This window comes from Parasteatoda tepidariorum, chromosome 7 (genome assembly GCF_982258835.1).
Source record: "Parasteatoda tepidariorum strain Cologne lab strain chromosome 7, Ptep-v5.0, whole genome shotgun sequence".
NCBI lineage: Eukaryota > Metazoa > Arthropoda > Arachnida > Araneae > Theridiidae > Parasteatoda > Parasteatoda tepidariorum.
In genome coordinates this window covers 77,035,264-77,052,431 of record NC_141761.1, presented here as the reverse complement: position 1 = coordinate 77,052,431, position 17,168 = coordinate 77,035,264, and the positions used below count along the sequence as shown (strand labels likewise).

Genomic DNA, 17,168 nt, shown 5'->3' with positions numbered 1-17,168 from the left:
TTTGTTCCAATGATTATCGCTATGATGCAAGCAAGAAACCATTTGTGCTATTTTGCATAATTGACAGCGATACCATCAAAACATAAAAGGCATTTAAAAGGGTTTTTTTTAATCTCTTTGCAATATTGGGAATAATGACAAATAGCATCCCCAAATTCTAATTTTTTCATTACTCTTTATTATCACTGAATAATTAATATCAGTTTTTGAAGGAAATCACTAATGATAGTGATTTTATATGCCAAACATTTTTATAAATACTAAGTGCAGAAAAATAATTTGCATAATAATTAGTAATTGAATATAGAGTATTTTCAAACTATTTGTATCTTTTTTTTTTGTAGAAATGTTACAAACCATTTGTTTATTTTGAAGATTTGTTTCAAATCATTAGCGAGATTTTTAAAAAGTTTTTTTAAACCATTTGCAGATTTATGTGATTTTTTTTAATTATTCGAGTTTTTTGTTAGCATCATGGAGGAAAATTTAGTACGTTATTTTATTGTATATTTTTTATAACCGTCGTTGAACAGCCGATCCAATTTTAAGCGTACGACTACTAATGAGCAATTCCATAGCTTGTAATTTTAAACCCAATCCTGGAGACAATTCAACTCCTGGGTCAAGTATTGGGAGAAACTTACCGTCGCGGAGAACTTTTTGATGAACTAAACCACCTTTGCGTTACATATATAGGCAAACCACGAAAGCTCCCATAGTTACCCTGAAGGCAAGGGTACTCAAACTCATGATTCGTCTACCACTGAGGATATTTTACGACAGCGCTGAAGTTGGGGCAGCCGGGTGCTGAATTTGTATAGACTAGCCATCGCTAAGATTCGAATTAAGGTGACCTCGTTGGAATGCGAGCTCTCTATCCCCTGAACCTCTTACTACATTATTCTATTTCTACTAATAAGTTAAATTGTCACTTTAAAAACTTCTTTCAAAACTATCGTTTATTTTTTCTATTGTTTGCATTTTAGAAGCAAATTTTCACAAACATAGTTTTAAAATTAAAAATTATTGTAACTGTATTTTTCTAAAAATAAGTTTAATTTAAAAATTATTACCAATAAAAGTAAATATAACTTTTTTGCAAGACTCTTAAAGCTTGAAAAAATCATTTCGATAATATGCAAATACTTCATAAGAGCCTATTGAGAGTATTACCCATACAAAATAAGAAATTTTCTAAGTCTAATATTAAAAATAAACTTTTAAGATGTTATTTAATATCAAAATAAAATGCATAATTGCGTGTAAGTTTTGTCTTCATCGAAAAACCTTTCATTCACAAAACATACCATAAGACGCAATCGTCACAATAACGGGAAAAAAACATTAAATACAAAATTTGTGACATAAATACACCAATTATTATCTAATTATCCTAATTGTAGCAACTGAAATCATCTTTAGACAAAATGTAAACATAAGGGGGAAGAAGCTAGTCTGTCAAACTACTCATTGTTCTGCGTCTAATATTTGCGATTGTCTGTGCAAATAAAGCCTTTCGTCAGCATAAAAACAAACGAATGGCGCTGCATGTGGGCCAAACAAATAATTTGGCGTAGTTTCACCTGCGAAACGTGTCTGTCATAAACACTCGAGGAAAGTAATTGCTTAAATAGTATTAGAATTCTAAGTAATGTACTGTAAAGATAACCGAGGCAAATTAATGAAATAGTTGTGAAGTTACAACGTAAAAGTTGTGTACAAATTTGATATACAACTGGAACAATTTCTAAACAGACATTCAATTTACATTTAGAAAATACTTAAAATATATTGAAATATAATTAACATGCCTGCTGGAAGTACGTTTAAATTATGCGTATCTGCTATACGTACGTCCTCCCCTCAAAAAATTGACAAGAAATGGCAATAAAAAAATTCACTCATAAAATTTAAAATGTTTTTATTTTCATTCTATAGAACAATGGTTCCCAAATGGTGCTCAGCAGAATCCGAGGGCTCCGTGGGTGGATCACAGGGGTTCCGATAGTTAGGACTTTTTAAAATGGGAAAATCAGTAAGGCTTTTTTAAACCTATTATATTTATATCCTTTATTCAATATCTTGGTGGTTCCATCAATATAAGATCGTTCATTTAGGGTTCCCTAGCACGAAAAAATTTGGAACCGCTGCTCAAGAAAAACGTAAAGGCTCATTTACGAGAATTTCCAATTTATTTGTTTACGGGATTTAGTTTCGCTTCATAGTGTCATATATATTTCTTAATCCGTAAATGCCTGACCCCAAAAAGTAGTCTAAATATAAAAAGCACAGACACAAAAGTGGTAGTTCATATTTGTTTACACCAAGTATGTTTCATTCTATTACTTACGACTTTAGCTTTTAAAAAGCACTACGCTTAGACTTTCGATGTTAATATAAATATTCATGTCTTTGATACATTGCGGTCAGTAGAATTACCTTGCTTTCACGAAATAAATACGAATAATGAAACACTTTTTGTACCCTTTTGGTTCTGCTTTTGGAAAAAGGAATGTCCCATTAAGAGGACGTTTGACACATTTGGGTTTAACATCGGTCATAAATTACTAATTAAAATTTTGGGAAAAATTGCGAATGTATATTTGATAAAGCAATACTACGTGCAATTGCATAAAATTCAAGCAATTTCCATAGAAAACACAAAAATCACGTAGAAAACTAAAACAAAAATTGTCATTTTTCATTCCTAATTTAGTATATAGTATAGAGTTACGTGTAAAATGGCTCAAATTCATAGTCTTCATTATCTTGCTTTGCGTATTATAATCAAAAAGAAAATCGCAAGGAGCACTTTGCAAAAATGTGACAGGTTGAATTTCGTTGGTTCAGCTCTCGATTTTCTTTAAGGTATGGTTGATTATCAACCTAATGGCAGATACCTAAAAAAATGTAAAATAAAAATTCCACCGTCATTATTAAATCGCATGATCTGAGCTGTCAATTTTGATCACTAAAACGGGAAATTATGCGACCAGGAAATGACTCAAAATATTGCTTAACAATGAATATGCTTTTTTCTTGCTCATAACAATCTATTTTAATGAAGAAAATAGAAGTTATGATTTTAGTTAAAAGCGTAACAATATATTCTCAATAACTATAAATGACATTAGTTCTTTTCGTTGCTGGCAACATCTTATTTCACAAAATAAAGCAAAATTCAAATCTTTGAATATAGCCTTTATCTGCACTAAATTAATATTAAAATCATTAAATTTGAGCATTTGAGAAGTCAAAAAGCCATTTTTTTGAAACCTAAATTCTCTACTTTTCTACTAGATATGCTTCAAGATACAAACACGAAATGTAAATGCTCCATAAAGGTAAAATAATGGAATTTATGATCGTAAATTTCTCCACTTTTTTTCCCTGTTTGCAAACAACAATCATTTTATTCTGAAAAGGTCAAACAATCTTTTGAACTGTCGGCAAAATCTTGATTAAAATTTAGGAAACATGGAGACAAATACAGGGTGTCCCAAAAGGTCGTTTACAAACTTAACATGCTGGTCTGTCATATCATGATGAACAAGATTTACATAGGAACTTGTGTCCGAAAATTAAAACTGAGACCGCTAGAGGGCGATAAGTGCAGGTTTGGATGAGGAGAAAAAAAATGATATCGATAGCGGTGCTAATATGATTTTTATTATAAAACATCATTTAATCACAGCAAATGCTCAAAATTCCTTTCATTCGCCACTATGCACGTTTCACAGCGTTGGTGCATGGATTCACGAACCCGTTCAAATTGGCCAGGAGTGTCACGGACACGTACTGCCGCTTCCGCGATCCTGGCGATAAGATCCATGTCCGATGTTACAGGTGTCTCGTACAATATGGACTTCATGTGTCTCCACAGGTAGAAATCCAGGGGAGTCAGGTCGGGGGATCGCGGCGGCCATGGGACTGGTCCGCCTCTACCGATCCAGCGATTAGGATAAATCCTATCGAGGTATTCTCGAACAGCTTAGCTAAAGTGGGCAGGAGCTCCATCATGCTGAAACCAGATGTTTCGGCGTGTAGCGGCTGGAACGTCACCCATCAGATCCGGCAAAACTCTTTCTAAAAAAATACGATAGGTATTTCCGTCGAGGCGTTCAGGTAGAAGGTAAGGGCCAATCAACATGTCACCGATAATACCAGCCCAAACGTTTACGCTGAAACGTTGTTGATGTGCATGGGCACGTGTACATCTTGGGTTTTCATGCGCCCATACGTGCATGTTGTGCAGGTTCACGACACCATCCCGTGTAAAGCAGGATTCATCAGAAAACAAAATCCATGATGGAAAATCTGGCTGTGCGACCCGCTGTTGCAAATACCAGCGTGACAATGCAATGCGTTTGGGATAATCGTCAGCGCACAATGCCTGTACTTTTTGGAAGTGGTAAGGGTGTTGCATGTCATCGTGCAGTATGCGCATTATGGTGGAACGAGCTACACCCAAGACACGTTCGCCTTCTCGGTGACTTCTTTGCGGGTTGATGGCATACTCCTGTAGCACGGTTTCCTCTACGACAGGTGTGCGTGTAGCACGTTCTCGACCGATGTGGCTACGTGATACGAAAGCACCTGATTCACATAATCTGCGGTGCAATCGTCCAAACAAAACATGACTTGGCTGACGTCTGTTTGGGAAGCGCTCAAGGTACGTCCGTGCCGCGGCTCGTCCATTTCTATCAGCGGCGCCGTATACGTAATGCATGTCGGCCATTTCTGCGTTGCTAAACTCATTCATCCTTCTCCTTCAACGTTCTTGCCTGAAATTATTGTGTTTCCCACTCTCCCGTTTTCGTGCAATTATCGCCCTCTAGCGGTCGCAGTTTTAATTTTCGGACACAAGTTCCTATGTAAATCTTGTTCATCATGATATGACAGACCAGCATGTTAAGTTTGTAAACGACCTTTTGGGACACCCTGTATAATTTGTAAGTCTGAAATCTTATGAATAAACCTAATTTCGGTAAGAATTAAGATCAATTAGGTCAGTAGTAGGTTAGCAGTAAATTTTAGAAAAAATCTATCATTTCCTGACAGTTACAAGCCGATTCTATTGCCATAATGTTGACAAAGGAAATTTATCGTCCATCAAAATTTCGACAGTTGACCAATTAGCTATATTTCTTTAACTTAATTTTTATGTTGTTTATCGTAATCGTTTCTTGACTTATAAATAAGCTAGTTTTATTATCATAATTTATTTTCATTTTATCGCCGAAAAAATGTCTTGTCAATACAAATTTTGACCACTAGCTAGTTTGATTATCAAATTACAACTGGATCTCTGCGTCAGATATCAATGTATAAGTATACGTTTATTGCAAACAAAAATTTTGACCAATTTCCAATATTAGCAAAATAACAGACATAACTAAAAAAATTCTGAAATAAATATTTAAAAAATTAAGTCACATTTATAGAGTTGCTTAAAAAGGGAAAAAATATTTTTGTCAGACCTAAAAGGAAAAACATAGGGTGCATTACTTTCTCAAACTAATCACCAAAACCCCTCTTCAAGTTGCGAAAGTGACGCTTTCAAGGTTTTTCGTCTTATGTCTAGCAAAGTTGAAAGAAAAGTTCCTTTTCAGGCAACTTAAAAAACGTAATATTTTAACTTTTTATTTCATTATTTAAATAAGAGGGTTGCTAACGCAAGAAATTAGTCTCAACATTTCTATCCATTCAGTTTCTTACCACATCAATTGTGGTAGAGACAAGTTAAAGAATAGAACAATTGATGAGAGAATTTCCTTTCCGGTAACTTAAATATGCAATCTTGAAACAAGCTCCTTACTAAATTAGAATTGTTTCGTTAATTATATCTTTACTCCACAGTAACATCTCTTTTGTTCAAAAGAATACTTTCTTACTAGAAACATACACTGATTAAGACAGGTTCGTTTACTATATTAGTTGCATTAATAAACTTTCTTTCGTAACAAATACATTCTCAGAGGAAATTAATATCTTATGTTAAACTAAATGAACTTCGTTCATTAAAATTACAAAGCAACAAGTCTTGAAGGATCACTTGAAATAGAAATAAGTTTCCCTCTCGAATTCAGTTTAAAGAATTTAAATGATTTGTCGGAAACTCGTAGAATATTTGATTCGAAATTGAAATAAATAATTAGCATTTACTTCTTGAAAAAAAAGTCCTTTCTATTTTTAAATTTCTGTTCTCATTAAAATTTCAAAGTATTATTCACTCGGGAACTAAAATTTAATTTCTGTTTCTATAAAATATTCTTGTAATGAGATACTTTCTAAACAAAAAAAACTCTTTTAATTAAGTTTTCTATAATTTTAATTTACTACAAAATTATTTAATTTACTTCAATTTTTTACATCAATTGTTAACCAGAGAATGTATTTAGCAGTTCTGCGAATTTTTCATCCTTTCAGAAAAGAAAATATACGCATTGAGCAAAAATAACAGACAATAACAGAAGAAAATCTAACAAAGCAGGCAAGGAAAGCAAAGTAAAGTGGCCAGATACGAGCAAATGTAAACAGGAAAATGACCGTTTTATTTGATATTTTATGAATGACTTAATGCGGGTGATTTAGCATAGCTAGTTTTATAATCAGAATTATTTTAAAAAAAATCCAAATCTGATACATGGTCGGAACAAAACATAAGGCAAAAGAGGATACTGTATAGAACGGGTTCCACATAAATTTTTAATATACCAGATATAAAAATAATTATCGAGTTTATATATTATATACAATTTCAATGCAGAAACCTTATTTTAACTTTTTTGCAACGTATATTAGAATCTTTCCTTTGTGTTACTGTAATAATGCTAAGACATATTACTAACAAAATGTTTCCTAATATCGCAAACATTTCCAATAACATGCGTAAATTAAGTTTTGTGTTGTTTCAATATTTTCTTAAAATACTTAAAAATGTTCTGTGCTTTGTTAGTAAATTTTAGTTTTACAGTAAGGTGCGATCACGTTAAATTTGATTTATTTAGCACAATAATGCTTCAACTTTGTTCAACTTTGCTTCATAAAAGACTTGCAGCCGTGATTCACGGGTACAAAAATTTCTGAAAGCATATATTTCTTTTTGATAGTTTAGTATGGAAACAATTTTGTTGGGTGTATAAAATTTCGTAATTTTTGTGTCACATATTCAAAAAAAATTTATGGTAAAAAATTTATATTTAAAATCAGCAAGTTAAATGAGCCAAAATTATTTTAAATATTTTAGCCAACCACAATCTGTTTCATTTTATCCTTTCAAGTTAAATATATTTAAGAATTCTTAATTTAACAATTAATTTCATAAATGTTGAAGATTTTAAAATATTTTTATCTAAAAGAAAATAATTATAAGAAATCTAATTTTTCTTATGAAGGTTTCGATTTAGGACCAATATGAATCTAAAGTTTTGTGGGTCTAAGAATTCTGTCAGTATTAACACCTTTCAAGTTTTCTTAGGAAAAAACCGAAGAATAAGAAGTTCATTCTAAAAATGGTAAATAGTTTACAAATGTGTATTTTTTCAGACAACTTGTAGTTATAATTTTCCTTAAAAATTCCTAATTTTCCCATCTCTATCGAATTCGCTAGTATTAGTGTCAATTTAAAAATATTTTGGATCAGAAAACTTTTTTTCTATTTACAGCTAAATAAAAAATTATTTTTACTTAAAAATTCATCATCGTAAAAATTTTAAGTTCCGAAATAAGCTTTTGAGTTAAAATTAAAATGAGAAAAATATTGTTCCAAAATGCAAAAAATAGTCATGTTCAAATGAATATAAACTGAAATTTCAGTACTTTATCAACGAAAAATGTTCTCACAAAACAGAGTACAAAAACTTTTTTTATAAAAAACAAATAAATAAAAATTATTTATGCAAAATATACCAATTTTCTTATGGTATTTCAAATTATTATTAAAATTTTCTTTTTTATATTTAATAAAACTGTATTTTGATAAGTTTGTATTATATATTACTTAAAAACCTGAGTGCTTAAAATAAGTCCAAATGACATACAGCTAATAAATATTCTAACTCTGCGAAAACTAGCAAAGACGCTCATCTGTGCGTAGAACGGATTTTCGCTATTTCTCAAAGAACTCCATTCGAAGCATTTTAGAGCATATATTTTATAATGCTATAAGTTCAGATTAAAACTACAGAACCAAGAACAAAATACATTTTCTGAAAATTGCATATAATTTTCACAATAACTATTAAAATTTTCGCAAGTTATAAAATAAATAAATATCAGAGCGATATCATAAAAATACAAAAAGAAAAAAAATAGACAATTTGAAAATATCTAAATGTGTATTTAGTTTCTCGAACATTTTGTTCAAAATTTAAATACAATTTTCACAATATATATTTTTAGTTTTCCTAAATATGCCATTCATTTTAAATTGAAATAGTGAAAATAACATTATTATAATATAATATGGGAAACAATATCATGCGATTTATCTTATACAGCGAATATTTGAAACTTAAAGTATTACAATCATACATAGTTTGTCAAAAATCAACCTTTTCAAGCGATCCAATACATATTATTTTACTAAATATGAGTTTTTAAACATAGATTATATCTTTTCAAACATACCCGTCATTTTATTATTTTTACATAAAATTATAATATTTTTTTAATTGAAATTTCAGTTACGATATACATAAAATCACTTAATTTTTATAAATTTAATATTTAAAATATGAATTAACTTTCCCACAATACTATAATACTTTAAACATCATTCGAATTTTAAATACCAATCTATTTTCAAGTATCTTGGTTGCGAATTAGATTCCTTAAATTTTAATGAAATATTTTGATGTTTCAATAAGTAAATTATTTTAATATCATAAGTTAATTAAAATTTGAACTTACTGATTGAAAATCACTCAGTGTCAATAAATTTCAGATTTAAATCCGTCCGGATCTTGACAGTTTTCTTTCAAGTAATATGAGTTTTATTCCACTTTAAATTGCACTAAATAATTCACCAAATTTTCATTTTGTTCTTTTTTCTTCTAAGATCAAAGTCATATTTTTCCGAAATTTCTTTTAAAATTTTGATATTCTTTCTAGGAAAAATAATTTTCCTGACTTCTGAAGCAAAGGTAAGTTTTTAAAATTTCATGAAATCGACAAACTTATCAAAATTTTATCTCAAAACAACCCCATGCGCACCATGCTTCGCTCGAATGTCAAAACACTCAATTTAAATCCCGTTGAAACTACGTCGAGAGAAGGCTAATATCTTTCTAAAGTAAAATCGCACTAGTTTTCCCTTTCCGTACAATCTGAAGGTTGTTCCCTGCTACAGCGCCATCTATTAGCAATCGACTGAATTTGTGAAAGGGCGGAACTAAAAGAAGAAATAAAAACTATCATTTAAAATGAACTTCCCATTGAGATTCCAGTAGGTCTTTAGTTTTTATTAATTGTATATTAATAATTTATATGACTTTAATCGAATTTTATTAGATTCTTCTAAAACAAAGGAAAAAAATGTGTTTTATAGTGTCCGACAAAATATTTCTTTTCTAGTATTATAGAAATGTGAAGGTAACAACAAATTATTAATTTAAGTATATGCTAACTAATTTTCCAACTTTGACAATCATATATATATATATATATATATATATATATATATATATATATATATATATATATATATATATATATATATATATATATATATACAGGCCTCGAAAAACCGCCCGTCCGCCCGTACTCGGCGGTCAAAAATTCCCCGCGGACAACAAATTTCTTGAATCCAGCGTCCGCGCGGTCGGCCATTTTCCCATTAATGTTCGTGATACATTTTCAGTTTTTGTCATCTCACAAGAGTCTAGCGCCTCACTTCTAAAATGACCCTCTAATCTCGAAATACAGCAACATACTGCGCATGGTGGAATTGATATTTTCTCTGTCTGGGAGTACTGCAGCGGTTGAAAGGGGCTTTTCAGCAATGAACTTACAAAAAAACACATTACTTACTGGTCTTAAACAAGAAGCGTTTAAACGCATTTATGAACATCTACCTAAATGGAAAACCTCTTTCTGATTTCTGTGCAGAAACCTATGTAAATCATTGGCTTGATTGTGGAACTGGCAAACGTCATATTTGATTCATTTAAAAAAAGCAGTACCATCGGATAAACTGACATGATAATTGACAGATTACTTAACCTTTGTTATTTAAATTATTCTATCAAAGAAATAAATTATTTATAATTGAAATACTAGGTTTTACTATTAGCAACCTAGTATTTCTTTTATTACTGTATAATGTAATCCTAGTAACTACTAATTCATTGTGGAATTTATATAATTGTTTGTAATAAATAAGAGAAAATTATATTTTTATTTATTTACAAGCGACGGGTTAGTTTCAAAGGAGGACGGGTACATTGTTGGACAAGCCGTCCTCGGGGACGGGTAAAATTTCTGAGTTTTTTCGAGCCCTGTATATATATATATATATATATATATATATATATATATATATATATATATATATATATATATATATATATATATATATATATATATATATATATATATATATATATATATATATATATATATATATATATATATATATATATATTATATATAGATAGATAGATATTACGGAGCTCTTATTATTTCCACAGCTTCCGTAGGAACTTGCAAAACAATTTTAATGGCTTAACTAAAGCTATCCCGTTTAACTAAACAATTGGTTATAAAAATTATTTTATTTTATTATTATTATTATTTTTGTTTCTTTTCGCGATTGTAAGGTTGCATGCATTGAAGATTATGGCTGGAAAAATGTTTATCACCAATAAAAGATTTTAAAAAAGCTCCTTAACGGTTAAGAAAAAAACACCAAAACTATCTTACAATCATAATATTTTAAATAAAAGTATGCAAAACAGTGAAAAATTGTTAATTTACTGTTATAAAACTTCAAAATAGTATGCCCTCTTGCCCCTCCTTCCTTAATTTTCCTCTTTGAAACTTTCCTATGATAGCCACTCGGTCTTTCTATAATCTGTGATATTTTACTTACTTTTTCTCACTTCATTTTTTATTACATCTTTCATTTGAAAAAAATATATATAAAATGTACTGAATATATTCATACATAAATTGTTTTGAAATGGCTTCGAAAAACATATTGTTCAAAAGTAGAAAAAAACATCGCAAAGAATGAATTACCTCAGGTGCTACAGAAGGAATTGGACCCATCACCTACATGCCTCGAAGCATTTGGTGAAAAAGGAAATTTCCCTTAACCAGAAAAAAACCCAAAATGTTTTTTTTTTTTTTTTTTTTTTTTACCATTAAACTTACAAATTTAGAAGTAGGACCCAGAAGTAAATTCATTCATTCTTTTATTCATAGAATAAAAAAATAAAGATGGTGTAATTCTAAAGGCTGTATTTTGACTTCAGCCAAAATTATCAAATCCCATTATTCTCGAATAATCAAAGTAAGCCGAAGAAGTTCCCCAAATTAATAATTCATTTAAGTTTAAGAAATTGTTGTTGTAGTTTATTTACGTCGAACTGAGGCTGCACAATGGGCTGATGGCTTGGAAAACATCCATGGGGATAAACCGAAGACAGGCCATCACAATTTAGATCCTCCGCAGAAGGGATGGCAACCCTTCTTGGGTAACCCGATGACATTCGTGCAAAGTCGAGCTCTTTACGATAGAACAGTTTAAAGAGGACCAATACTGCACGCACTCAGTCCTTTCGCAGGTTGATCAAAGTGGTCACCCACCCGCACAGTGATCGTAGCCTATGATGCTTGACTTCAGTTATTTGCTGGGAACCGTGTCTTAACGATCAGTCCACTATGGGACAATTTTAAGATATAGAATAAGATTAAAACTTCTGCGATCATCTGACAAGGTGATAAGCGCTCTGATGTAAAGTAGGGATGGGGTAATATGCATGGAAAATATATCTCTATAGGAAATATCACTATATTCTCCATACCCTCCAATTTATGAGGATTTTGAAAATAATTCCTTCTAGTGGTAGCGAACCAAAGTAGAAATCTTTAAAGCAAATGGATCTCTCATAAAACTTTTATCAGAACTTAATCTAGCCATATGGCCTGCACTTTTATAAGTAATAGTGAGCAAGTTACGCTAAAATTAATTTTTTTTAAAATATTAAGACATTAATTTTGCTACCGTCTGAAAAGAAGATTTCTGAAACTACGGAAATTCCGTAGCAGTTGGAGGGTATGTATTCTCTTTCGCAGTCGGGAGCATTTTATTTTATCCATTATCTCTTTGAGAAATGTTTAAGAAATGTGAGCCTTTTCGTTAATGACGATAAATCAATATAATCAGCGTATTCTTCGTACAATGTATACAAGTCAGCAGATTTTTCACATAAAATGTAAACCATGATTTCCTAAGAACTAAGGTCCAAGTCTGAGACAGAGAAGCTGACAAAACTGACAAAATCATGCACGATATATGCACGTATATATGTTGTTGTAGTTGTTATTACAGTTCATTCAAGCCGCACTTGAGCTGCAAAATCGGCTATTGGCGACTGTCTGGGAAACATCCCTGAGGATGATCCGAAGACATGCCATCACAATTTTGATCCTCTTCAGAGGGGATGGCACCCCCGCTTCGGTAGCCCGACTACCTGCACGCGAAGTCGAGCACTTTACGGTAGAACAGTTTATCGAGGACCAATACCGCACACCCTAGATCCATACACAGGCTGATCCAAGTAGTCACTCACCCGTGCACTGACCGCTGTCAGTGATGCTTGACTTCGGTGTTGAATCGTGTCTTAACTATCAGTTCACTGCGGGACATATATATATAATAAAAATCGTCTTCGTCGACAAACGAGCATCAAAATTAAGCACTTGGTTGTAAATACTTATAAACTAGAGTAAACGAGATTAAAAATATTAACTTTAGTATAGTGCTGCAGTTTGGCAATTTGGAATCATCTTTCAAACTCTTGTAAGCGTAAAGTCTCGCAGTGGACTGATCGTTAAGACACGGTTCCCAGCAGATCACCGAAGTCAAGCATCACTGGCTGCGGTCAGTGCACGGGTGGGTGACCACTTGGATCAGTCTGCGTAGGGACCGAGGGTGTGCTGAATTGGTCCTCGTTAAACTGTTCTGCCATAAAGTGCTCGGCTTCGCATGCAGGTTGTGAGGTTACCGAAGCGGGGGTGCCATCTCCTCTGCAAAGGATCAAAATTGTGATGGCACGTCTTCGGACCATCCTCAGGGATGTTTGACAGACCGTTGCCAATAACCACTGTGCAGCTCTAGTGATACGTAAATGAACAACAACAACTTGGAAGCGTAAAAATGACGAGTCTCATTTCCGATGTAGCCCTGAATATGCGCCGCATAATCTCTGGTTATATAATGATTTTCTTATAGTCAACCGAAAGCACTATTTTCCTCTATATTGCTCATTCAAAAATTCTTGTTTTAGTGTATTGAAAAATTAGAAAGCCTGTCATTTATTTGAAATATGGATAATACCTTTACGTTGTTATAGCGTTTTTAAATAATTCTACCATACATAATTTTATCACTTTATAAGCGAATACTGATCCCACAGTGGATTAAATGCAAAACTCAGAAATTTCTAACAACGGTCAGTGAGCGGGTGAGTGAGCACTTTGATAGGCCTGCGAGGAGACCGAAATTGTGCGGTATCGGTCCTCGTTAAGCTGTTCTGCCGTAATTGGCTCGACTTCGGACTCAGGCCGTCGAGCTTTCAAAGCAGGTGAGCTATCCCTTCTGCAGAGGATCATAATTGTGGTGGCATGCCATCAGATCATCCTCATAGATGGTTCCCAGAGCACCACCGAAAGGTTATTGTGCAGCTCTAGTGTGACATGAATAAAGTACTAATACGGGAAATCTCTGAGATTTTTCAGTTTTTTTCATAACAATTTACATTACTCAGTTTCTACGACTGTTAATTTTAATTCATGACTAAAATGTTACTATCTTATATATTAGATATATAACTTTAAGGTTGAGCATTTTTTTTTTAAATTTAAGTTTTATTTGTGCTTTTCAATTAAGTCAGCAACTTTTTAATACTAAAAATTAAAATGAAAACTAACACTTTAATTTAAAAAAAAGATTGCTTATTCCTTTCGAGAACTTTTGTAAAGTGTTGAAACAGTATTATCAAAATATAATTGTCAGGATACCGGGGTACCCAAAAATGATCGACAACTTGAAAACTCAATTAAGAAAAGCAAGCAGATATAGAATTGTACATTCTGTTCAAGAAAACAGATTTTAATCTTGAAAAATATTCAACTTAGTTATAGAACCCATTAACAGTTGACTCTGCGGGCTTTGAAACGTATAAAACTATGTTTTACTTGATACCAATTAATGTTTTTGCACGGGTGTCTAACAATTATATTCTTACTCCAACATTGTTGCTGTAAGTTCTAATTATTGTGTTATGTAATACACTATCCGCTTCATAGGTAGGTACTCTGTTTAGGTCACACTAGAGCTGCACAATGGGCTATTGGTGATGGTCTGGGAAACATAGCTGAGGATGATCCGAAGACTTGCCATCGCAATTTTGATCCTTAGCAGAGGGGATGGCTTCCCTTCTTTAGTAGCCCGATGACCTGCGCGCAAATTCGTGCACTTTACGGTAGAAAGTTTAACGGGAACCGATACCACGCACCCTCGGTCCCTACGCAAACTGTTCAAAGCGTTCACCCACCCGCTTACTGATTGCAGTCATACTAGCCGCGTGCAGTGACCAGTAAGACTTGTCTGCATAAACTGACCATTTCGCTTTTCCACATCTTTCTTTCTCTACCAAACTCAACGTTTTTAGGTTATATGCTTGCTCCTGCTGCCTTCAGCAACTCTGAATCATCATTATTACTATTTTAATTGTAAACCAGTGTCTTCGGATCATTCACAGGATTGTTTCCCGGACCGTCGCCAATAGCCCATTGTGCAACTCCAGTGCGGCGTAAAAAGAAGGAAATGCAAACCAGAATGTTTTAAATCTTTCTCGAATTAGTCTGCTATGGCCAGTAGATCCACCCACTCAAACTCACAACATCCTAGTTCTACATAATCGTTGATCTGCACAAACTCTCCTTTTTGCGGTTTAATGGCGCAAGAGACGAAATCGGTTAAGTTGAATAAAAATCTCATTGGTAATAGGAGGAATCACGTTAGTTAGCATTTAAAACAATTAGGATAATTATCGTCCAATTTACAAAATAATTACAAAAAATGGAACTATTTTCAATTCTTTCTTTGTACCTCATAGAGAACACGTGATCCAAATCTGAAACTTCAATCTTTGTAGAAAACATTTTTTTTAACATTATTGCCAATTTGCCTATTTACTTCCTAATTACCCCGATTATTATAAAATATCGAAACTTTAGATCTTGTAAGGAACACCTGCTCCAAATTTTTAAAAGTTGCTTCTTTTCTACACACCTTCATACTTTCGAGTTTTTAAGACTTCTAATTTTTGCGCAGTTAAACAAAATTTAACGTTAAGTTGAACACCGAAAACGGCGGTGGCGACGACTCTATTAAATTTTTAAACAGTTAGATAGATTAATCCTTACATTATTGTCTCGGTGTGGTTTCTCTTTAACAGACTTCTGAAAATATTGACCCTTTTTGGGTCACTCGATTAGTTGATAAACATTTCGTTCTAGAAACTGCTAATTTTGATTATTCGGAAGGCTTAAGAAACTTAAAAATATTAAGCTTTTAAAAAGTTGCTCCTTTTCTACACACCTTCATAATTTGACTTTTTAAGTCATGTAATTTTTGCGCAGCTAAGCAAAATGCAACGTTAAGTTGAACACTGAAGTCTGAAACATCGATTACTCTATTAAATTTTTAAAGAGCTAAAGAGATCAATCCTTACACTACTGTCTCCGTGTGGTTTCTCTTTAACAGATTTCTGAAAATGTTGACCCTTTTTGGGACACTCGCTTAGTTGATAAATATTTCTTTTAAGAAACTGTTAATTTTTATTATTCGAGGATGCTTAAACAGATTAGAAATATTACGTTTTTAAAAAGTTGATCCAAAAAAGGAAAAAAAAAACTAAAGTTCGTAAGATTTTTAAAACTACGCTACTTTCCAACAAAAACAGGCATCGAAAGAATACTTTAACAACCATCTTTATTTGAGTAAGTAATAATATTCGTAAGAAATACATCATTTTGTGCATAAATTAGCCAAATAAAAATAATATTAAATAAAATGCAGAATAGAAATTAAACTAAATATAATATGCACAATATAAATTTTTAAAAAAATAAAAACAACATCGATTTGGTTATCTATAACATTTTTATATCTTATATAAAAACGTAAACATTATACACAAGCTGTAATTATGGCATTAGCTAATTCTATTAGGCATAAAAAAATTTATAGTGAGTGAAATTGTAAAATAAGTAGAATAAAGTAAATATAACTTCAATAGGCAGCCATTACATAGTTTGGGAAGCTTTTTATTTCATTTAAAAGTACTTACTTTATCTAAATTTAATCATCTAAAGAAGAAAAATTGAAAAGTCGTTCTTTTTTGTAACAAAGGAGTTTCAGATTAAAAAACTGAACGGCACAAACATAATAAAGCCTTTTAGTGCAGAAGTTTCGATAAATTCTGAGTAGCGTTTAGAAAGTCACTGTACGCGCAGAGTTTTTAAACTCATCGGCTTTTCAATTTTAACAAAAATGTCTTTTGTTTTATGGGGTTTAAATTCTTTTCATGGAAGGAAATATATTGAAAGAAACCTTTTAATGAATTTTACATCTTTATCTTAATGTAATTAAACAAATATGTAAAATAATTTCTAAGCTTCGTCACGATTACTTTATTTTTTTGTAATATATTAAATACACAGTATGATTTTAATGATCTATCTTAAAAGCAAATTTTAGATTAATTGTAAATAAATGAATTAAAAAATTTATCAGATTGTCGCGTAGAAAGAATAGAATTTACACCGGCAAGTAGAATTGATTTATAAACAAATATCTAGAATACACAAAGCATTTATAAACAAACATCTAGATTACACAGCGTGAATTTATATACAATGAAATCAGGAAACGG

At 31.9% G+C, this 17,168-nt stretch overlaps 1 protein-coding gene across 2 annotated transcripts in view; it reads right to left on the bottom strand.

Moving 5' to 3' along the window:
- Window positions 1-9,308, bottom strand: part of LOC107457579 (uncharacterized) — a 316,616-nt gene extending 307,308 nt beyond the window's left edge. The window contains exon 1 of one of the 2 annotated variants that reach the window (XM_087168090.1): window positions 8,914-9,308. The gene's annotated coding sequence lies outside the window, so the exon portion shown is untranslated. The remainder of the gene's footprint in view (window positions 1-8,913) is intronic. The other variant, XM_087168089.1, reaches the window with a different exon arrangement.
- Window positions 9,309-17,168: the final 7,860 nt, after the last annotated feature.